Source organism: Sitodiplosis mosellana, unplaced genomic scaffold, assembly GCF_009176505.1.
Source record: "Sitodiplosis mosellana isolate CC-2019 unplaced genomic scaffold, AAFC_SMos_1.0 Smas_scaffold_6150, whole genome shotgun sequence".
Lineage (NCBI taxonomy): Eukaryota > Metazoa > Arthropoda > Insecta > Diptera > Cecidomyiidae > Sitodiplosis > Sitodiplosis mosellana.
The window spans coordinates 275,889-300,114 of NW_022601391.1; the positions used below are offsets into that span (position 1 = coordinate 275,889).

The 24,226-nt window shown below is 37.0% G+C and overlaps 1 protein-coding gene across 1 annotated transcript in view; it reads left to right on the top strand.

Annotated features, from left to right (window-relative positions):
* The first annotated feature begins 5,961 nt into the window (after positions 1-5,961).
* The window catches only part of LOC129573948 (potassium channel subfamily T member 2), a 224,306-nt gene continuing 206,041 nt past the window's right edge, over positions 5,962-24,226 (top strand). Inside the window, exon 1 of the mRNA XM_055455158.1 lies at positions 5,962-7,354. The gene's annotated coding sequence lies outside the window, so the exon portion shown is untranslated. The remainder of the gene's footprint in view (positions 7,355-24,226) is intronic.

Genomic DNA, 24,226 nt, shown 5'->3' on the forward strand with positions numbered 1-24,226 from the left:
CGGGAAGTGGCATCTTTGATTATTTTAAAGTAAAAATACATGCAATCGACTCAAAATGGTTCACTCTTTCAATCCAGAACTACCATTTCTTGATTATTTGATGGCAAAAACACCCTAATGTACACAAATTACAGGTGCTGATTTCTCACAAGCACACAAACCAACAAACAATTTTTGTTTACTATACAATTTTTCCTTTTCTATTTTATGTTACCTTTGATGACATTTCGCCGAAAAAGAAACTGAAACAACGACAACAACAGCAACAAAACACCTAAATGGAATACGAATTTTCATATTTGCAGCTCAATAGCTAAATCATTTTCCGCATTTCTTTTTCCATTCGACCACGGTGCACACGCTGTTTCCATCTTCTTGTTATGCTATGATCCGCACAAAAGCAATAATAGTGACGAAAGTAAGGTAGAGACGACCCGTACGAAAAAGAAAGAAAAAAAAGCAATTTTAATATATATTTTTTGCATTCGTTTTATATATTCAAATGTAGATTATCATTATTATAATGGCATTAGCATGCAAATAACGCGCATTTGAAACGGAATACGGGCGAATATCAATAAATCCAATGGAGTAATGAGAATGGCAAACAATAGCAAAGTACACAATGTTACAGGACGAAATGGTTTTTAGATTTTTGTTGCGAGCGTTGGTGTGTTTTCTTCGTTTGTTCTTCAACAAACTTTTTTCCGACTTTTCTTACTATGCTTTTGTTTTGTTTCATTATCCATTTCGAATTTCGTTTATTGTTTGTTTCGTTATGGTGCTCGTTTCGCAAATTTTATCCGTTTCAGCACGGAATGTTTCCACCATAATAAACATTCTTGCCATGGTGCTCTTGGAGGGAAATAAACACACTCAACATGCCGTGCAATTTATAGTGATTTTATGGCAAACTCAATACTTGAACAGTCAAATGCTGTTTTTAGTTGAGGCTTTCAGCAATTCCATTTTAAATATGCCCTGTAACGTTAATGACACACGTTATCGAAGCAATTCTTATTGGTACAGTCGATTTTCAAATATTTAATCATCACATTGACTCATGATAATTGTACGCTGGGCATTAAATCAACGGATAAATAAACAGCCATCGTCCAAAGAAAATTCCATCGTTGAACGTGAACAGTTTCAGTAATCACATTGTAAATGCTCGGCAGATATTGAATTGCGAGGGAAAAAGCAACTTCGGTGGCAATTGCGAAGTTTTTGTTGTTGTTGTTCGCATAACTGAATTGGGTCAAGTGTGCGATGTGACAGAACCAAAATAAAAAGTAGCAAACTAGCTTTTGAAACGAAACACTGAAATGAGATTATTCGTTGCTTTGCGGTTTTTTTTTTGCAACCTTATTCTGTTGATTGATTCGATATGCTTCGATTTGCATTTGCGTTGCAGCTATCGTGGCAATCTTGAAGTGGCAACTGAAATTACGTAACAAGATTGTTGTGGCAATGTGTTTTTTTTTAATCTGATGCGCGATTTTCTTTCTGAAAAAATTGGGTTTTAGTTGAAGAAAGAAGAACAACCTCAGTGTTTGCCAATGGATGGTTCCATATCGAACCAATGTGTAACAGCATTCTGTCAATCGTATGGAAATATGAAAACAATTTGTCTGCATCCAACATAGTTAAATTTGGGATTATAGTGGCGCTGCTATGCTCAAGTATGTTACTGTATTTGAAGAAGATCCACACAAAAGGTAATGAAAAATTTTCGTTATGATTTTTTTCTTTTGAATTTTTTTGAATGTATTTTACATTACAAAAACGACTACTGCGGCGCTGCGAACGTTTTGACAGGTATAAAAGTCAATTGTTAGCAGGCATTGTATCGAACTGATGGTAATCTACTGAAATATACAGCAATGAATTTGCCAATAAAATATATAACTAGTTTAATTCGGTTTTTTTTTTTGTTCTTTCTCTATCTGTCTATCTGTCGGTCTCTCCCGTCGTTTTCGAATGCAATAAACTTGCAAAAACTTTGTTTAATTCCGAAACCGATGCAATTTGCCCGTTACTATCAAAAAAAAATTTCTACCCTCCCGAAATACACTTTTTAGTCGCTTATGTTAACTCAATAAATTACTGTGCACATGAAAATTTCAACTTTTCCAAATAAATTCCCTTGGCATATTTCAATTCCACTGGTTTTAAATGGGTGATAAACGGTGCATTTCACATTTGTAATTTATCTAATAGTTTAATTGGGATACTTTATGCAATAAAAATTTCATTAATGTCATGAATGGGGTTAGTATTTGATGGTATAAAATTAATACTTTTCTTACTCTCTACCATTTATTTGGCTAAAATTCGGTAGTTAGCTTGTGACTTTGCAAGTGGTATTTATCTAGGCTGTAAAAAGATGCGCCAAGTACCACCTGAATGATCGTTGCTGGTTGAATGGTCGTCATAAATGTGTTCAATTTAATTTGATCACCATTATAATGGGCATAGTCTGGTTAATGATGATGATGCATCTTTCACCCACATCATCATCGTACCAGACAATGCAAACGTGGTGAATAGTCGTTTGATTGTCAAGTACATGGGTTCTTTTTATTTTCGATTGCTTGTCTGCAGTTAGTTGCCGTTGTTAGTTTTTTTTTCGGTTTATTGTTGTTGCATGAAACAGTACCGTTAGCATTCAGTTCATCTATCCATAACCAGAGAGCATTCATGTAATCACTTACAGGCCGTGTGAGTTTTTGTTTTTTTTTCATTCATTTTTGCTCGCTCGCTCTCAAACTCGCTTTACATTGACAGTGCGCATTGGATAGCGTCGCACACAGAGCGTTTCAAGGATTTTCGCATGAAAAAGCTTTTCCCATTTTCGAACGTTTTCAACGGACACATTTTCGTTGCCATTGGCGTGCACAGTTCTGGCAACGACGTTATGCACATTTCGTCCACCAACGTTAAACTGAACTAACCGAAAATTTTGAACACTCATTCTCATTGTTTCGCTTATTTTCATTCTGTAATAGCATACTCAATCACCATTCACTGTCATTACGCGATAAAGAGCTTCAATGACTGACGACGACGACGACACTCTTCTGACAAAGACCGTTTCAATTAATTTTTAATCTTGATTGAAGTATATCTCATGTTGCGTTCACTTTTTAAACACGTTTCTCCTTGGCATCAACACAGTGAAGTGCAATGGTAATATATTCAGCAAATCCAAAACGTTTCAGAGTTCAGTTTGCATTGCTTTTGACCCTATCAGAAGATCACTGACTTGAATCATGAATGACGAATTCCAAATTATACCGTATAGATGCCGTTAGAGCATTCATTGCTGAATATTTTCCATTTACAGCGCACTTTGTTGCTTAGCATATTCTTCTTCTTTTTTTTATTTCGGCAAATCGCTTGACATCAGCCAGATGATGCGACAACAAACGTTTTTGCAACCACATCGTACGTCAATTTTTATGCGCGTCTTTATTTATGAAACATGTGTATTTAAAGAGACAAAAAATGCATTTCCGTAAATCTTTCAAGAGCTGTGAAGAGATACTTAAAAGTTAGACTATAACCATAGTCATAAAGTTAGAATGCTACTCTCTCGGATTGGACTTCCATTATAGATAAAACATATCGGTATCAATGTATGAACTGAAAAAAAAACAATACGAATGTAATAGAAGTTGTATTTCAAGTGAAAAATACAATGTGTTTGTCATAAAAGCATTTGAAAATGGAGCAAAAAGAGAAGCACGAACGGAATTTGTTATTATTGATGTTAACTGTGTGCAAAAGTGGTCAGTTTAATTTTTCGAGAGAAAAACACATACACACATTTTCCCAAATCACCCCCCAGGCATACTAACTAACGAAACTTAATTGAGAAAAATATTGGTCGAGTTTCATCATTTCATACAGTATGCTATTTATAAATTCATCGCATATTTCCATGCATTTTGCGCGGTGGTATTGTGTTTTGCTTCAGTTTCAGGTTATGAAATGTTTACAAATAGTAAAGTGTCCAGCACGCGTGATCCACGTCATTTTCTCTCTCTCTCTCTCTTTCTCTTCCCCTGGTTCATTATTACTGCCATGTCCTTCAAAAATGATATGGTAATGATGGATGACCTTTTCATAGATTTTTTTGAGTCATAATTCAAAAATGCTTAAAAAATGATTTATACGTGTTTTAGTTGTTTACGTAGCGACTGTTTGCATTCATGTGAATATTGATTTTATCCATCAAAATTACCTGTTAGTGAATATACTCGGTACATAATAGAATAGTCAATGTTTACGTACCACTAAAACCGCCTTTGGTTTTGTGTGAACAAAGTAATAAGCTGTAAAATGGCATATCACAAAATACTGTAAGCAATGGCCAAACGATTTTTGAAACCATCACTTGTAGTATTTATGTTGGGGAGGTGTTTTCTCTTCCTATCACTCTCTTTCTTTCTCTTTCTCCTTCGCTCGCTCCCGCTTCATTCACACACTCTCTCAAGTCTAACGCGTGCTCTTGTAAACGCAATGCAACAAACACACGTACAAGCATTTGCAGGACAATGGCAAAACAATATACTCACACATAATAGTACACACACACACACATACACACACACACACACACACAGCATATTTGTCTTTGGATATCACATAAAAACACGCAATGTTACATTTTCATTGTTTTGCATATAGCAACGTCGTGTATATAATACATATTTGCGTTGTAAAATACAACAGATAAGCGATTCGCTCTCGCTCCGAAGCACGGAATACACACAGTCACGAAAAGCACAATCGCATCAAGAAGGAAGCGGCGCTCTCGTTCGAAAAGCTCTCGTGGTCATGATGCAGTACAGGGCATACACATAGCACCTATACAAATATATACATTAAAATGTGCTTCTATCGCACTCGCTGGAGCACTACAGTGGCAATGCCGTCATCCTCTATGAATGGTAATAATTCTAAATATAGAATTTTGGTAGAACGTTTATCGAACACTCCCACCCCGCATTCGATGGGCGAATTATTGAAAAACTAAAGTGAAATCGATTCGATTATTAAATTTTGTTAGAATGAATGGAAAAATCGTGCCACGATCCTGCGATGAGTAGGTGAAATTGATGGGAGTACAGAGTTGCCTCGAAGGCAGGTTCGCTATGAGGGTGGTTGAGCGAATGTGCTCGCTCTTCTCGTGGATAAAACACACGATGTACACACAGACACAAACACAAAAATAGCGCACTATGTACGATTCACATGCTTTTTTCGGCAACAACACAGCATGAACATTGAGGAGCAGCAACAACAAAAGACAGCAACCACACCAGCACCAGCACCAGCAACAGCAGCAGCAGAAGAAGAATACATAAACCATCCGAAAAACAAAAACCTCGCACCAAGAACAGTTTTCAAAACGACGACAACGACGAACAACTTGAATTAGGTACGAAGCTAGCCGAAACCGAAAAAAAGAAGAGCAGAGAAAAAGAAAAGTGTGGAAGGGCGATGAGACGATTTTGATGTTGGTACATTCTATCAGTGCCAATGGTAAAGTGGAGCTAAAATATAGCTTAAACAACACCAGAAATCATATAAGTTTCGGTCTTATTCGGACGGAAAAACTGAATCGATGAGAACGGCACGTTTTGGACGCACATTTTCAAAACAACATCTTCCAAACGCTAACTGTTACAAAAACAATCGTGCATGACCTAGACCTACTCGATATTATGCGGGAAAATCAGTAGTAGTTCGAGAGTGAATTTTCCCCCGCGGATATATTGCATTTTCGGTGTGTGAATCCACTCGTTCGCACTCGATGCGGTGTGTGTGTGTCTGTTTGTGTTTGTGCATTTGAAAAGTGATACGGCTTCGATACGAATGTGCTGGTAGCTATATGGTTTGATGTTTCAATTCCAAAAGTGTGGATAAGAGCGACAACGTTTCATTTACGCGATTGAAACCAATCTTGGAACCCGCAATCATAGCACATGCACGCCAAGTGCTGCGAATGTCAACCGAAAAAATCAAAATACTCATCGATAAATAAAAAATTAATACGCAAGGAAAACTGAAGGGAAAGAGAAAGGGAGAGAGAGAGAGAAAGAGAAAATAGTCGAATCATACGAGCTTATATGCATTTTGTCACGGGCCTCGGCCTAGATGGGGACATTACATTCAATACAATTGGTGAATATAATTTTCGTTAGTCCCTTTCTTTCGCGGGTTGATCGAAAGACAAAGAATATCGAACGTGCATATAGAAGTATAAGCGATTGGTTTGCCAAGTGAAAACAATAGAATGAAGCCATTCTTGTGAAGCTGTCATCACCAGAAGTGATCAAAACCAAGAGAAAATTTTCGATTTGGCCAAATTGTTTTTCGCACACAGTGATTGTTGAGAAACCAAGCGGTGAACATCTGCAGTTGCGTTACAAGCATAAAAAATCATGAACTATCTCTATGAACTGGGATGGCTTGTGTGTTTCTAGTGAATTGAGAGTGAAAAGTTGTTCAAACAAAAGCGAATGTCTAACGAAACTGACATAAAAGTGGCAATTGTTATACATGTTTTCAAAGAACTGAAATGAATAGATTTGTAAAACGGCATTCCAGTGGAAAATAACGAATGACATGAACTATAATGTTTGATGTACAAGAAAAAAAAGGAACAGAAAAAAAACAAAAAAAACGTCATGAAATTTTAAATTGTTTACAATAGAATGTAATCTTTTGACGACATGTTGTAGGTGAACTTTTGGTCCCAACATTGACGCTTTACGATTGTTTTATCTCTGTGTATTTGTTAAATAAATAAAAGAAGGGAATCAATGATAACTTTGTTCAAATTCACCGCAAACATTCACACAATATTTTGCATATAAATTATGATTTGGAAGCACTTAATTTGGTTTGTCAGTGATGTGTATGCTCCGACAAATGGTTGTGATAAACATATGAATAGTGTGAAGAACGAGAAAATGCTAGATAATTAAAATTTCACTGTAATATATTCAAACTAATAGTGTACGAGGGATTTTTTGATTATATGTATATACACACATATGCATGGTGCATGAATAACTTTGCCTGTGAATCGAAGTGGAAATAAAATAATTTCGTGATGGAAGGGATTCGACGAACAAATATTGTATTGTCGAGGGAGAAAAGGACATCAGAATTTCTTGCTTGTTCTCATTTCAAAAATATGCTGGTTACATGAGTTCACAGTTAATTCTTCGGTTGAATGAGTGGTGAGAGGAGCAGGAAAGAAAAAGATTCGCACACCAACAACAAATTTACGTCAAAATGATGATGGAATTATGATGACGACAGACATGGATTCAATGACGTAATATGCTTTTACCACCAACAATGCGTTGTTTATCTCAGTATTTTACTCAGATATTAGGTTACATGCAAAGAAAACAAAACAGAATGCTTCGATCACAGAAAGTGAATGCAATTTTTTCATTTGCAAAAACACGCATGGCACATTTCTTTCTTCCTTTTTTTCTTTGTAAGCAAAAGTCTAGTTGCCAACATCGATTATATGCTTGCCAATAACATTATTCACTCTCTTGATGATGCGAACGACATCAGAACTTTATTTCAAACATAAAAGGGCACATTACATTTACAAATGAAAGCAATTTTCGGAGTCACTTAAATGCCACGTATTATGAATGAAAACGACATGTTTTCAGCTCATTCAACTAAAATAAACTACTTTCGACACTTAAATTGCCTGGAACAGGAACAGAAAAGCGATAAGAAAATAATCGGTGAAATGAATTGTGAACTTTTCCACACACACACGCACATACACACAAACTCTCATACACGCAGGTGCATCTTGTTCTTAAGTATGCCAATTTTTCTACATGCAAGACAACAAACACATTGCCAACGGCAATTTAAAATGCATTCTGATGTTTTCCTTTTTATTGTAAAGTTAAATGCTATGAATCGATTTCGATCACGTGGCCATGCAAATGATGGGTAAAATTGATCGAATATTTTGAGTTGGAGTTCAATTGGTATTCACATGGAAAGCACACGATAAAAACATCACAACGTTGCGATTCGCATGTCAAATCGGAAGCACATGACCTACAAAATGCGATCCCAACATAATGCACATGGTAGCACTCTCGCTCTCTGTCTTGCTGGCTTGCTCTCTTGTTCTCTTCATACATAGAGTACGTATATAGACATGCCGCACTGCTTGCCAACGAATACACAAACTCCAAATGACCGATGTATATGTGCTTGCGCTGCCAAATGCGATGCATTGTGCCGTATGCAGTTGTACTCCTGTTCTCATGCAATCTCTCCCTCTCACTTTTTGAGCGTTTGTGTATGTGTTGTAAGTGTAGCGTAAACTAGGCGACGATTTTGGCAATACACAGTGCGATTGTTGAACGCAATTCTTCAGAACACATGACATCGTCGTCTTTATTTAAACGGCTAAACGAAAGCAAGCCATACATAGACACTGCGGTATAAATAGAATACGGTGCATCCAGCGCGCTCAAGAAACTAGCGAATAAATTTACATTTGAGTAAAAGTTTCGATTTTCTTATAGCTTGTGAACGGTTCAGCGTGGATTTTTCCCATTAGAGTATATCCTTCGTCGTTTGTTATAACGAATCCAATACTCGTCAATCGTTGAATTATTTAGAAGCCATGCATATTAATGTACCGAGCGATTAATATCGATGAACAATGGTCTATTGATAGCCCGCTTTTTATTACCTTTTTCATGCGACAAATGAGCGATTGAACGATTTTAAAGTATGTACATGTACAGTACACTGAATGACATTTCGAAATCAATTATTTTTAATTTCTAGATTGAAATTTTTTTTCTTTCAATCGCTGTGCTCCAATTGTACTGGAACCAAATCAAACTATCAACATTCATCCGTTGTTGCTTCTTTTCGTGCTAAATGGGCGGGATGAAGGCGATTCAATTGATTACTCAGAGCTATTTGCACATCACACATTTTATTAATTGTAAACTTCTTCTTCCTACCAGTGGTTCTCCCCTCTCTCTTCACCTCTCACTCTCTCCCATTACCATTCTCTGAATCTCCGTATTATCCAAATGCCAAGCGCGTACTAGATCTCTCATGTCGACGGTTCGGTGTGAACGAAGCGACAGCTATTCGCATTTATATAGACAACCACCAACGCTGTATATATACTTGTGCAGGTAAGCCAAACAAAGCGGAAATTGTGATTACAACTTTGTTAAGACTAACAACTCGCAACAACTTTAAAATATGCCAAAACTTCAAATCGATGTGTTTACCGCATTCACCAAAAATGTATGGTAATTCGAAAAGGCACTAAATAAAAATGATACATATTTGGCATTTTTTCACTTTTCTCTGCTCCATTTGTTCTCCTTCCCTGTTTTCTGCCTTATCAACGAGCTGTTCATGAAATGTTCGACTTGCCTCAGGGAATTTTCATTCGCGAGACACACAAAAAAACTCCATCCTTCGAAAATTCGGAGAAAATTCATTTCAATGTAAAAAAAAAGAACATGATACATATCAGAAATGAAACATAATTGAAATGACATGGTATTAGATAAAATAGGACTGGCATTTATATGGCGTATTTATTGCGATTCGAACATTTCAATTAAATGTTGCAATGCGATGAATGCAGTTGGTAACTTTCTTACTCTGGGAATCGACTAAAGACTTTTCAATTTGATGTGTGTTCCGTTCCGATTCACATCGCCATCAAATTGGAAATACAATCTAGTTTTCCATACAACGAAGACACACACACACAGAGACTCATACAGCCACAAAAAGAGTAAAAATAAAGAAACATAAAATAAATGAGTTTATATTCGCCATTTACAACATACTTGTATCCGGTTGTGAGCGAACGAAGGAGCTAACGGTGTGTGGGAGGCCGTTTTATATTTGGTGTATGGCATATATTAGAATACACGACCGTGAATGCAATGCAAGCGTGCCACATTATTTATTCTCAAGCATATTTTTCATTGTTGGAGTACCAGTTCATATGCATGTTCTTCCGTTTTAATTCCCAACCATGTATGAAAATATACTGGCGGACAATGAATGCGAAATTTACGGAAATGGATACATCGGCACACCGTTGGCTGGTGTATTGAATTTTTTTCCTTCTCTCCCTCTCCTCTCTTTTTTGATATGTGTACACATATATTATATATTTTTAAGGTGAAGTGAAAGCAATTATTCTTCGAAGCACACGTTTTTTTCTGTTATTCTGTCTAAAATGTCGTTCGTCTCTCTATTCACGTACACTTTGACATGAATCCTAGTACAAAAATCTGCTGATTCAATAGTTCGAAACCTCATCGCAAATTTAATGGCTCCCCTTTTTTCATGAACACACATACACACACAAGCAAAAAAGTATGGGAACAAATTTTGGTCCTCGAGCAAAGAATGCACATAACATAAAAAAGCGCACTCAAATTGCGAGCTCATGTTATTTTCTCCACGTATATATTTTTTTTTATGTGTTCTGACTTCGTTTCGATGTAGCATCGAGTCAAATGGCAGAAAGGAAAGGTCAAAGCAATCGGTGACATTGGCGAAACGCAAACTAAAAATCTGCAAATGTTTTAAATGACATTTATTGGACAACATGAAAGCTTGATCTTACTTTTTAATAAGATTAGAAATTTCGATCACATTGAAATCATTTGCTTGCATGGATGGACGGAGATAGAAAGAGAGAGAGAGAGAGAGAGTGAGTTTGAGATGAAACTACAAAATGCTTTTAACATTTTACATTATCCAGTTACTTCAATGATAGTTGAATAGAGCACTCTCTATTTTAACCCTCTAATGCATTAATTTTTCCCAGGGTTGATTCTTGGCCATAGATAATTTAAAAAAATGTTCATAATCCTGGATCCTTCATGGTTCAGTCAAGAAATGCGATTGACATAAATCAGAGAACAATCAAATCCATTGTTTAAAAGTATCAAAAATGTGTCTAATTTGGGATTTGAATAATTTATTTTGCCAAATTTTTGTTTTTGCACACATTTTTGTTTATATCTATACAATCACACCACATAGACAAATATTGCCAAGGATAAAAATAAAGAGAAAACATTGACAAATAAATTTTTTTTTTGAAGCAATGTGATCCGATGTACGGTTTATGTTCTACAGGCGTACAAATGTTGCCCGTCTAGAGGCGGTTGTATGCATTAGAGGGTTAAACATGCAAATAGATTTTCTCCGAATCAGTTATATGCGGTTTTCGAAAATGAGGATTGACTTAGCTTAATGACAAAAGAAATTGTGCGCGTAATAAAACTACTCACCGCACAGACCCACATGCACACACATTCACTCACTCACTTACTCAAATTATTATCGACGTAAATGCGACAAAATTTAGTTTAAATGGTTCCGTTTGAATCAATGAAAAATAAATTGCATTCGATAATCTTTTCAATTCAGTTGCGAAATGTATTCGATGTGAAGCCAACCAAAACACAATGAGTATTCAAATCATCAAAGCATACAGACACATTCGAGATGGAAGCCGAAAATGTCATTTAATCCGGACTATCTAATCCATTCAAATCAATTTCGACGGAAAATTTTGCTTACATTTGCAGTAATTTCTTTTGAATGCGTCATTCTTATATGATAACGTTTTTATGACGGTTTTCGACGAAAAACATTGAACTATTCTTATTATTTTGAGCAAACTGCACTCTAGAGATCCGATTGATGAGCGTTCGGCTAAAGTGCCCAATTATTTCTTCATGCCCTTTAGTTCAGTATTGAACTGCATTTGAGCTGACCATAGATGCATTGGTGAGTGCTGAGGCAAACGGTTCAATGTTCAAGCAATTTGCTAATTGATCACAATGATTTTTCACATGATACACATTGCGTCAGCACAAGACATCATTTCGTGGGGCTTTAATTATCTCATGCATAGCCATGTAGTAGTCGTTTATTATTCAGTGAATTGTGTTAGTGCTTTCGCTTTCGCCAGCAGACATGTGTTAGTGAATGGAAGTGTAGTTGTGTGCTTAAAAAGTTTTGCCGCCAAAATTGTGAATTCAAGTGCAAACATTTTAATTAGAGTTATTATGGTCGACATTCTCTGGCTCAAGGCATTGTTTGTGATTTCGAGCCTACAGAATTTTCTTCAAAATCAAATTACTTGCTACCAAAGACGGGAATCACATTCGTAAACGCTGTGCTAAAATGTACAAAATGTATGTGACACATATCCCCATTGAGTGTACAATGTATATATAGACCATCCTTTCATCAAGTTCAGCGGCTTCCGCCTCACAGCATTCGGTTCTACCGCAAAATCCTTTTGTTTGTTTTAGCTCGTTTGCGCTTGTGGTCAGAATATTTGGACCATACACATTTCGCTGCCCATGGAATGAATTATCCATTCTCATTAACCAACGGCGCTCGCTTCACTTGTTTTTGAATCAAAAATTCGTCAGCCATTCGTCTCGGAAACGTGCACGCAAACATTCGCAAGTTGGTAGAAATTTGTGGTATAACGGAATACCAACCAATACGCATGGTTCAAGTACAATGTTACTATCACATTTACTTTCGGTGTTAAAAATGAGCATCGCTAATGATGACCGATGCAAGTGACGCTGCCATTTGATCTAAAACACCGCAGGCCAACATGAACATACAAACTGAATCCAAATCCGCTACAAATCTAAAACAAGCACAAACAAACCTCTTTATTAATTAAATGTTAACAAGATTGCTTGCCGAAATGCAATCAAATACTTCATATTTGGATTTTACATTGAATAAAAGTCGAACTTCGAACCGAACTTCATTGCTATCTTTGAGTCGCATCGTGTGAAGTCCCGAAGTGAGTCCTAGATATTTTCTCCTATTTGCTTTGCTTTTAACAACTTGGATTTGATGAGTAAATATGGGCATGCACGGATGGGGAGTAAAAGAGAGAGAGATAGAGATAGAGATAGAGAGGATGGAATTCTCATCATCTCAACAGCACCGCGGGTCAAGAGAATAATTGAACTTGTGCACGTGTTTTCGCTATCGAATGAAAATTGTATTCATTCTTTAAATTTATTTTCCTCTGCTCGTATGTACTGTGCGCTGCTTGCGTCGATGCCATTCCATCATTTATTTACTCTTGAAATATTAACGAAGCCTTTTTGTTTTGTTCTCTAGCGTCCAAATGCCGAAATTTTTTGCTATATCTCCTTTGTGCGTTTATATCTAAACTCAACACGAATCTGCATAACGACACATTGCTACGCGCTTTTCTTGATGTGTGTATGTGTGTGTGTTTTTTTAATAGTCTTTATCCTCATTAACTTTTCATTTGAAAATATCAGACTGGTTTGCTCTAAAAACAAAAGACATTGAGCACGTTTGCATTTTTCGCAACATTCAAATTGTTTTTGTTTTTTCATCTCGCGCTCTCGTCCCCTTATGTCGTGCCTTCAGATGGCTTCATCTGGACGACACCAACGACAACGGTGAGAGCGAACGGCTTCGGAAAATCTTCGTGTTTTGCCATCTAATATCTCTGTGGAATGTTAACGCATTCATCGTTGTTGGGCGCCATTTTTAATAGGTACAGCTAGTTATTTGTTCATGCCATTGTGCCCGGTTTCGTGGCTGCCTTCGAATATTATTTTACAAAGAAATAAAGCGAAAAAAGAACACGTTTTTGCCGCAAAATGAAAATGGCGCAAATGAGAAAATCGTTCGTGAGTCGAAGTATAGTGTGTATGTGTGTCGATGTGTTTGTGTTGATGAGAAAACAAAAGTTAGAAAATAAATAAGCGGCGACCGCCGCTGCTGGAGAATGAAAGTGATGGTTGGTGTATTTTTTCTTTCGTTTGGGGTCACTTTTATTTCAATAATGGACCAGGTCGACATCCATTATGCACGGCATTGGTAATCGTACCCGGGAGAAATGTCGATGCAAAATTAGGGCCAACAAAAAATAAACAAAACAAAAGTAAATTATAACCAGTAAAAGTGATGGGATGGGCGACGGCCAACCAATAGACGACGAACACACATCGAAACTTCCACAAAATGCTCACGTATTTTTCGAGCCTACCCGGCGTTTTATTAGCACATTCACTGAATAAACGGATAAAACGCGCACGAGCCAGTGTGCAAAGCACATTCATATTTTATGGAACAGTTTACATTTGTAACGACTGAATGAGCGTACAAATGTGCCTGGTTTTTTTTTCTGTATTGTTCGCGCCGTGCCTGCGTCTCTCCCTTCCTCTCTCTCTCTCTCTCCCTCTCTCTCTGTGTGTGTATGTCGTTCTGTCTCCTAATGTGAGTCAGCTTATGGTCGTTTACATCGGCACATTCACATTCAGTGCACACAATCGTGCACAAATAAGATATTGAAACAGTTTACAACATCAAAAAACATATTGTTATCAACGGCTTGACCGCTGCCATACTTGTTGAGAGTTGATCTCACGCACTTAAGTAGCAATCAAAATTAATGCGCCTGTTGTCACTTTCGACCAAAAACAAAATCGTTCCTCTCTTGTGCCCGAAAACCTTTGGTACTAGCACACAGACACATGCACCGTCAAACTCCAACCAGTTGAAATAAAAATGCCCTCACCCAATGGGAAATAAACCAATATTTCCCTGAGAGTGAGAGAAAACAACTCGATATCAAATCCAGTTCAATGCCAAAAAAAAACTTTCTTCCGAATATTAAGTGATGTGCGTTTCATAGTGTTCAGGTAGAGGAAAAAGTTTCGTTTGGAATTGTGCTCGATGCTCGCCGTCTTATGGGTTGAAATGTGGAAATCTCCGGATTATATAAGGATTGTTGAATGGGAACAAGACTGAGTGAGGGGGAGAGAGAAAACTATAACCTTTTTTTTCTTCATGTTGCTTTTATTTTCGACAAATGGATACAATCAGTCGGAGTTAACACGAATGAACACGTTTTTGCATATCGTGTGCAAATCGATTGTGTGCTCTGCCACATGATGAACGTCGTCAAGAGTGCTACTCTTTCCGCTATTAGAAGGGTATGGTTTCTTTTCCGGCGGTAGGATTCGAAGAAAAAGCATTGGACGGAATCATTTGCAAAGTAATAATTCATTTGAAATTCAGATAAAATATTTGACTACTAAGGCATGGAAAGTATTCTTAGAGATACTTTCAACGAGGGTCAAGATAAGCGGTGGCTATAAGCAATTGACGACACTGCATTTGACGAGATGTCTTGAGGCACAAAAAAACATATACACACATCACAAGTGATTGTCATGTCTGTTAAGACCATTTTCTTAGGCCAATAGTCGGACAGAGTGAAGAAAGAAACACCGACACTTTTTGAAACTTCAATTTGATGAGAAAACGGCCATCAGCCATTCCACTTGAGCTCGATGAATTTTTCCCCGAAATGGACTTCGCTTAACGAGGAAAATTGCCCAAAGCTGTTGATGATATTGCCGAAAAAAAAGCCCGAAGAAACAAAACGTCAATCCTCCACTATATTAATGTAATCTTCTCAACAAAAAATTTCGCCCATCGACAGCTTTCGTTTGGCTGCCTAAATTGTGAATTCACTTGACGACTGTCTATCAACAAGGACATGCGAAAATTGGAAAGAATCCAATGTAAACACATACACAAATTCAAACACAATTGCATGGCATTTTCGACTCGACTCAACTCAGCTCGTCGGTTGGCTAAGAGCTTTTCGACATATTTTATTGAGTTTTAATGCCAAATCAAAAGAACGAGTTGCCCGAATCAACAATACCCCGTGTGAGAGAATATGCATTTGCATAAATGTAAAAATGTGTCATCAACATGCAAAATGGTAAACTTAATCGAAGCACTTTCCATTTGCAAACAAATAACACACGAACCAAATTCATTGCAAAGTCATTTCATCGCTACAGAATGGATCAACGACGGAGAAAGAGTAAAGGGTGGGAGAAGGAGAGGGGAGAAAGAATGAACAAAAACCGAGTGACAGAGATAGGGAAAATCAAGAGTCTCAAAATATGTAAAACGATATGTGTTGTGTTTACATTGGCTTCGAATCATGCCTTCTACTCACTGGTTTTCTCTTTGCTTCTTTTTTCCCTCTATCGACACTTATCGTTTGGTTTATGCTTATCGTTTATTTCCTCTGCATTTTTACCTCGTTGCCTTCATTATATCGGAATGTGTGCATTGCAATTGCATACACACAACTTAATGGAATTTCAAGTGTTCCTCTTGTGTATGAATGTCTAAGTGAATTTGTGGCTGCTGCTATAGCTACCACTACACATAACATGTGATTTTGTAGCAATTGTTTCTATGACCAGCGTTCATATTCCATTGTTTGTGTATGCGCTTTTTTTCTTCCTCATTTTTTGTTGATTTGCATTCCGTTTGTAAGATGGATGCAAAGAGGGAAGCTAGCGAATTCAATGAAAATAAAAAGCGGATGGATACTGATTCAATATGCATTGCGATGGTTTTCATGGCACACATGTAATGCGGGTAATTCACTTGATATTCTAAACAATGTGCCACAACAAAAAATAACACCCTCTTCTGACGCGCTCTCGTTGATACACAATCCTGCATATCGATGCACTTTTCTCTTTCTCTCTCTATCTCTCGTTCTCTCTGTCTTTCTGTCTCAACTGTTCCATGTATGAATAATCGCAATACAGGAAGCATCTGATTGCTGCAAGTAGCAATCGTGTGCCAGAGCGTTTTTGTTATCACTTCCAACCGATAGAACAGCAATGACAACAGCTCTATTGTTCGCGATAGAGAAAGAGAGAGAGAGAAAGGCTAAAGTGTAGCCAAAGCACTTGAGCGCCGTTTTTAATTATTTACCAAATATACCAGAGAGCAACCGAGCTGTGTGTTGCTTACCTTTTCATTTCGCATAGACTTTTCCATTCCTTCTCTCTGTATATACTGCCACACATTGACGTCGTGCATTAACACTAAACGTGGCACTGTTTAATTGTTTGATGGGCGTGGTAGTGTTGACGACGTGCTGCATTTATATCAAACTGAATGCATTCAGGGCATTTTTAGTCATTCGAATGGATTGTACACACGTTCACCAGCTTTGTGTCGGTTATTGTTCAAAAATAATTCCCTCCATCAACAAAAACTTGGCTTTAACTCGATCACAAAAAAGAAATAAAAGAAAAAAAGAACTAACGGAATTTCTGCAGTTCTTTTGTCTAGGATATTTTTTCTACTGCACTCGTACGCTGTCGGTAATATTTTGCTCCATCGAAAATACTACCATTGAAATACTGCGAATATCATAGATTCGCAAAGAGAGAGAGAGAGAGAGAGAGAGGGAGAGAGAGAATGAAACGAAAAATGTGTTCATGTAGTAGTTAATCTTATTTGAAGATGAAGTTTTTATGGATGTTACTTTCGAAAAAAAAGTTTAAGCACTTTTGTCCAAATGACAAAAAAAAAAACGATTGCAATCACTGTTGAATCATTCGCACCCATATCGCCGTCTGATACGTTTATGAGTCTGGACCACTTTTATGGATCATTTTACGCGATTTGATTGTTCAACAATAAAATTCATTGCAGCATCGGATTACAATTTTAGCACACAGTGTATCATAAGCAGATTAACGAAAATGAACATGTTCCATTCCAGACATAATACGAGCTTATATGCTCCCACGGTGTTATTCAACGTAGAGCTAAAAGTCTTCTGTATGTTTTTTCGCTCTATCGTCAAAGTTTACGCCGTTTGAAATCTGCGAAAAATGGTAGATTTTCGAAATTTATTCGCAAATGAAATCATCTTACATGCTTCATGTTGCATAAATGCAAAACTGATAAAATCATACTGAAAAATATTGTTCGGATGATGGCATGAATGTGTGCAGAGTGCATGGTCAGACTGATAAAATGCGTTTTATGTTGGTCAATCAAAAGGCGCAGTCATCATAAATCTTTTACCGCCCTTTTTATTATTAGAATTTTCAATAAAGCATTGAACAAAAAGGTGTTGGCCTCTTCAATGCAAAATGGAATGAATGGAAGACGATAAAAACACCATTTTCAAGTATTTTGTGCTGCTGATGCGCGCTGAATGCCATTTTCGAAGTGTGAAAAAAAAAGTGGAAATATCGCACTCATTGAATTTCATACATCAAAAATATGCGAAACAGTATTTGAATCACGTATTGGGCCGTCGTAGAGCCATTGCCGACGGATTGCGTTCTGCAACATCGATGGAATCCTTTTGTCGGCCCATATTGAGAATGATTTTTCAATATTGCTGTTTTTATGACGCGCCTGGGAATTTCCACGGAATACCGTTGATTTTGCATACCCGCGTTTCCGCCGCCTTTCCTCTCTTTGTCTGTTTTTTCTCGTGTATTTCTCGAAAGATTCAGTGATTCGGTGATGTGTTCCCTTTTTTCACTCAATGATGATGTTCGCTTGGAAAATGTGCCGGTTGCCGGTTACACGTTAAACTTCAGGGGCATTTAACTCAAAATAAATGCGTTTTATGCGAAGAATATGCGCTTCAACTCATGGATGGATGTATGGATTTGAGTGGGGAGCACCGCAAGGATGCTCGTCGCGTAGGTCATGAGACCTTTTGCAAAACTACCCGTTTAAGAGAAAAGATTTGACTACTGTATTCCCAAGTGTTTTTTCATCCATATTTACTGTGTGACATTTCCAGAAGGCCGCAATGCATTTGAGGCATTGCTCCTACTGGATCGTCTTGTAAAAAAGGATGAGTCGGCAGTATGAGTACTTCTCAAAGTGGAAAATCTGCCTGACTTAAAGACGAAGTTAAAAATTTTACTGATGTGAAAATTAAGTACTTCGTTTGGTGTAAGCATATCCATACCGAAAATATTTCTTCTGATATGGCTTAGTGCAGGGCAATTGCATAGGAAGTGGAGAGAGGTCTCCTCTCCTCTTCCACAAAAATCGCAATCGGGGTCGTCTCTAACCTGAATGCGTCTCAGGTACGCATTTAGTCTTATGTGACCAGTTAAGACTCCCACTATGTAACTAAATCTCAGTTTATCCAGACTGAGTAGTTGAGATGTGGTTTTATCATTTGGTGAAGCCATGAAACTTCTGGTGATAGAACATTGTGTGGTTCCGTTCCAACGTTTTCTAACGTTTTCTTTCAACCACGTATTACATATGGATCTGCATTTCTTCTCGCATATAGGGAGAAAGGGTTCAGGCCCACACATCATTGATAATGTGCCTCTTTTTGCCAGTGCATCCGCTTTTTCATTCCCATCGATGCGGGAGTGTGCAGGTGACCAGAGAAGAGTCACATTTCTTCTTCGTGAGATTTGTATCAACAAATCGATACACTCAATTGCTAGTTTATTTTCCACTTTGTGCGCGTCTATCGCTTTTAGGGCGAATAGACTATCGCTGTAGATTTCAACTGGCGTGTTGCTGATGTTGTCTTTTGCTATTTCAATTGAGCAAATCAGAATAGCTGCCAACTCAGCCTGTGATATATCGACAAAGTTGCCGAAATAACCACAGTATTCTGATCCTGTAGTGGCATTGAAGATGCCATAGCCAGAACCATTTTTGTTCACTGATGCATCAGTGAACCATTTTTCGGTGTGAGTGCTGACGCTCACACTCTCCTGATTCAGTGAATTTCTCTGTGGAAATACCACATTGAAAGTTTTTTCAAAGAAATAGGAGGTTTTTGTTCTATCAGTTGGAGCTAAAAGCATAGGCTCATAGTCAAAGAGTCTATTTAGAATAGCTGAATGACCATTTGCCGGGGAACGCTTCAGGTTTATGATAGATTTATGCCGAAAAGCAGAAATTTGCGCTTCAGCCTGGATAAAATTTTCCAAGGATGGAAGGTTTAGCAGCGATTCGAGTGCTAGCTGAGGTGTTGTTTTAGCTGCGCCCGTAATCGCTAAACAAATTACCCGCTGCAGATGGCTCAGACTTTTGTGTGCCATCGCAGTTGTAGTTCCTTTCCACCAAATAAAGGATCCATAACAGATCATAGGTCTTACGATTGCTGAGTGAAGCCAGAGTAGGTTCCGAGGTGTTAAGCCCCAGTTTCTACCAATGGCTCTTCTACAGCCCCAGAAGACTCTCAAGCATTTGTTAATGCGATGCTCAAGATGAACGCTCCAATTCAAATTTGGAGTGAACGTAACACCCAGAAATTTAACACTTTTCTTCAAAGGAATTTCAGTGCCGAACAAGGTGGGTGCTTTGTAGTTTAATAGTTTCCTTTTGTTTGTGAAAACTAGAATTTCTGATTTTTTCGGATTGACCGATAAACCGACTTTTTTACACCATTTCTCAATGATTTTCTCATAGTATGTGCCGATTTATTCGTACTATGCGGTGCCCTATTCGTTAGAAGTGCACACGTTCGATGTCCGTGCATAGTCACGAATACTGTACATGGACAATTCATACTGCGAGTAATTTCGCATAAATCCTACTAAAATGTTCTCTTCCCTGATTGGTCACACGCCGCGATATCGACCATTTCGAATTTAAAATTGCAACGAATTTTTTCACGTGAGAATACAAGAAATACTTGTTTGCAAGCGATGTTGACATAAATTAGAACTAAAACTAAAATCTTCTTTCTTTTAGAATGATCAGACTTCACATTGAAAGTGAGATTTTTTTCGGTTCACATTTTCCGGAGATTATTTTTGTTTACTTCAATCATTTGTACACGGTTTTGTTTATGTTTTATATTCTAGATGCAATTTCCAACAAGAGTGAAACGTCGCACTTATTTATTCATCGATTTTTATACTTACCAAAACTATCGACGGCTTTACCTTTATATTTGTATATTTTAACGTTTTCATTTTTATCGACCAAAAATTGAATAGAAATAGCAAAAAACAATCTAAGTTGTGCAGTGCAGAATGTTCACCTATTGCTAAAATATTTTAATTTTATGTAATTTTGAAATTCAATTTTCATCAAATAAGAACAATCTCATTATCATGACATTTGATAAATATCAAAGACAGAAATCGTCAACGTCAAATATTATTTGAACGAACCTTAACGATACAACAGATTGTTGACATTGTGTTGATACGTGATTGTTGATTGCATGCGTATTCGCTTCTATGCGTATTCGTGACTATGTGCAAAATTCGCTACTCTTCACTGTGGTACACAATCTATGCGCGTTTATGCGCACGTATTCGAAAGAGTAGAAAGCCCCTAGGTTAAACTCAATGGAAATGTTCAATATATATTTCGACCATGTAGCTCGATACATTTTTGGGTTGCTCGAACCGTTTTTGTCTGTTGTTGGAATATTGTGCCGGTAAAATATTGCTTTTTATGGGATGAATGCGGTTTTTCCTCGCCCATGCCACGACTTGAATTTATTTACCGACGTCGTGCGCGCCAAACGAGCACAAAAACAAAAGACAAACGCTACTCCAATAAAATCGATGTGTGCGTCCAGCATGCGAAAAAAAAATCATGCAGTAGTAGTAAAATTATTCAATTTGTTTTGACACGCATCGTTGCACATCGGATGCTTTCAGTTGACACTAGTGAACAACTTTTCAATTCAATTTGATTATGTGACTGTGTCACACAGTTTGCGACTGCTTATTTTCGTTGTTTGTAGATACGATGTGTGTGCGATGTGCGTAAAGGTACGAATAAATAGAGTTATGTCAATGTTGTTTATCTTCCGGGTGCCTGGGTCGTTTTTGATGTTCTTTTTCTTCATTTCGCTTGTGTGATGGATTTAGTGTATTTGGTCGTAATATAGAAAATCTATGCTCTACAAAATATATGCATTAGGCTGAGTGTTGAGATCAGAACACCAAATGGCTGCCAAAAAAATCTGTATCAACTAGACGATAGAATGTAGCTTATTCATGGTACAAAAGACCCATTTCGAATGGGTTATATTATATGCACGTTCGAATACTGACATTGCGCTGTCAGATTGTTGAAACATGACAGGACATTTATATGTACTTGGGCTCAGTAATCATTTACGCTTACAATGCGCATTATATATATATGGGTGAGATTGAGAGTAGTGTATGTTTTTTTTCGGATTTATATTTTTAAAAAGTCGAGTATGTTTTTCAGTGATTTTGTTTTAAGAAAAAGAGAGCAAGTTTCTTTCGAATTAAAAATAGTTAAAGTAAAGTATGTAATAAACCTTAATTTGCGTTAAACAAGAGTATGTATTTTGTTAGTTTGGAATACCGATCAAAAGGCACGCACAGTAATAAGAGTCAATGCAAAAGTCAATTGATGCGCATAAGTAGCGCCACCTCTAATGATTACGGAGAGTTTCCATAAGTCGTATGCAATTGATGTTGAGAAAAAGAAGAAGAAGAAGTAGACATTCTATTCATTTACATGGCAATAATGGCAATCAGTAGAGATGGTGCTCATGTTCCGATCATATCACTGTTACAACCCTTCGATACCGATAAACAGGAGTATGTTTTTTGCTGGCCAAAGTTTGTTGCTGTAAAAGGCGAATATGTTTGTCCAAATTGGTGAATATTATTAATTTATTTGAATTTAAGTATTAGGCAAACATAATCAATAGAACTAATCATTTGTACATCTGGCGGCTCCCAATACTTCAATTTAACACATTGGTTTTCGAAGAAGTAGAGTATATTTGTGTGAATGGTTATAAATATTAAGTTCTTTCGACGAAGAGTATCAGGAGTTCATATGTGAGGGGTTTGGAGCGAAAATGTCTTACAGAAAAGTTGAGAGGAAAAATGTCAAATGAAAAGAGATAGCTATATAGTGCACTATAGTTTACTATACAGTTTACTTTAAAGCTATCCCGCACAACAATAAAATGTCCATAACACGCTGACACCGACTCAGTGATGTCAGCAATACAAATCAATTGTTTTCATTTGCGTTGGTATTGGTTGTCGGTGTCAGCGTGTTATGAATATTTGCTGTTGTGCGTGAGTGAAAGAGATTCTCTTACTCTCTCCGATGCGTTGCAATTTCGCAATGTTTGTTTGTTGTCACATTTCTTCTGTGTTATTTTCCATGCGCTATCGTTTCAGTGATATTGTTATTTCACTCTTTACATTGGCTCATATACCGCTCGTTCATGGTGATGCTGTACAATAAGCAGAGCTCGATTATCGTAAACCATCCGAATTGTAACATAGTTCAAATTGTAACAATTGAACAAATAGACTAATTTTCTGCAAAACTTTGAAGGGTAACTGTTGTTTTTTATATCATATTTTAGAAGAACACGAAAAAAAACTTCCGATATGAATGAATTATTCGTATTTTTTTTTAGAAAAGTGGTTTATTTTGAGACTTTGTTACAATTAGAACTATGTTACTATTTGGATGGTTTACGATACGTTCTCTCTTTAATGCTAACAATCACGAACTCCTGATACTCTTCGTCGAAAGAACTTGATATTTTTAACCATTCATGCAAACATACTCCACTTTTCCGAAAACCAATGTGTTAAATTGGAGTATTGGGAGCCGCCAAATGTACAAATGATTAATTCTATTGATTATGTTTGCCTAATACTTAAATTGAAATAAATTAATAATATTCACCAATTTGGACAAACATACTCGCCTTTTACAACAACCAAAACCAGAAAAACATACTCCTGTTAATCGGTATTCCAAACTAACAAAATACATAATCTTGTTTAACGCAAATTAAGGTTTATGAAACATACTCGCCTTTATCATAGCCACAAACAGTCGAAATACATATTACATACACATCTCACACGGATCACACAGCAAAATCAATACTAAAAGACTGACGAATTTTTCCATACATTCTTTTATGTGTATTGAAAAGATGATACTTATCTGTGATGTTTACACTTATTTATTGTAAATTGTCATTTTGATTTTGTGCTTTGTTGTAGCCATCCACGAGTTGGCGAGTTAATATTCTTATCTTTGAAGTCAATTTTGAATTATTTACCATTTAGCATCAAATGGTCTGGTTACGTTTCGAATCATGGTCCATGTCAACTCAATACACTGTGCAATCAACATGGATCTGCCTAAACCGACGTAAAACTTCTCATCAATTTATCTATCGGATAAATTGAGTGACGACTTTTGCAATCTCAAAGTCTGGATTCAACGCGTAACAGTTAACGCTTCACATAGCCTTTGTCCCTTTGGA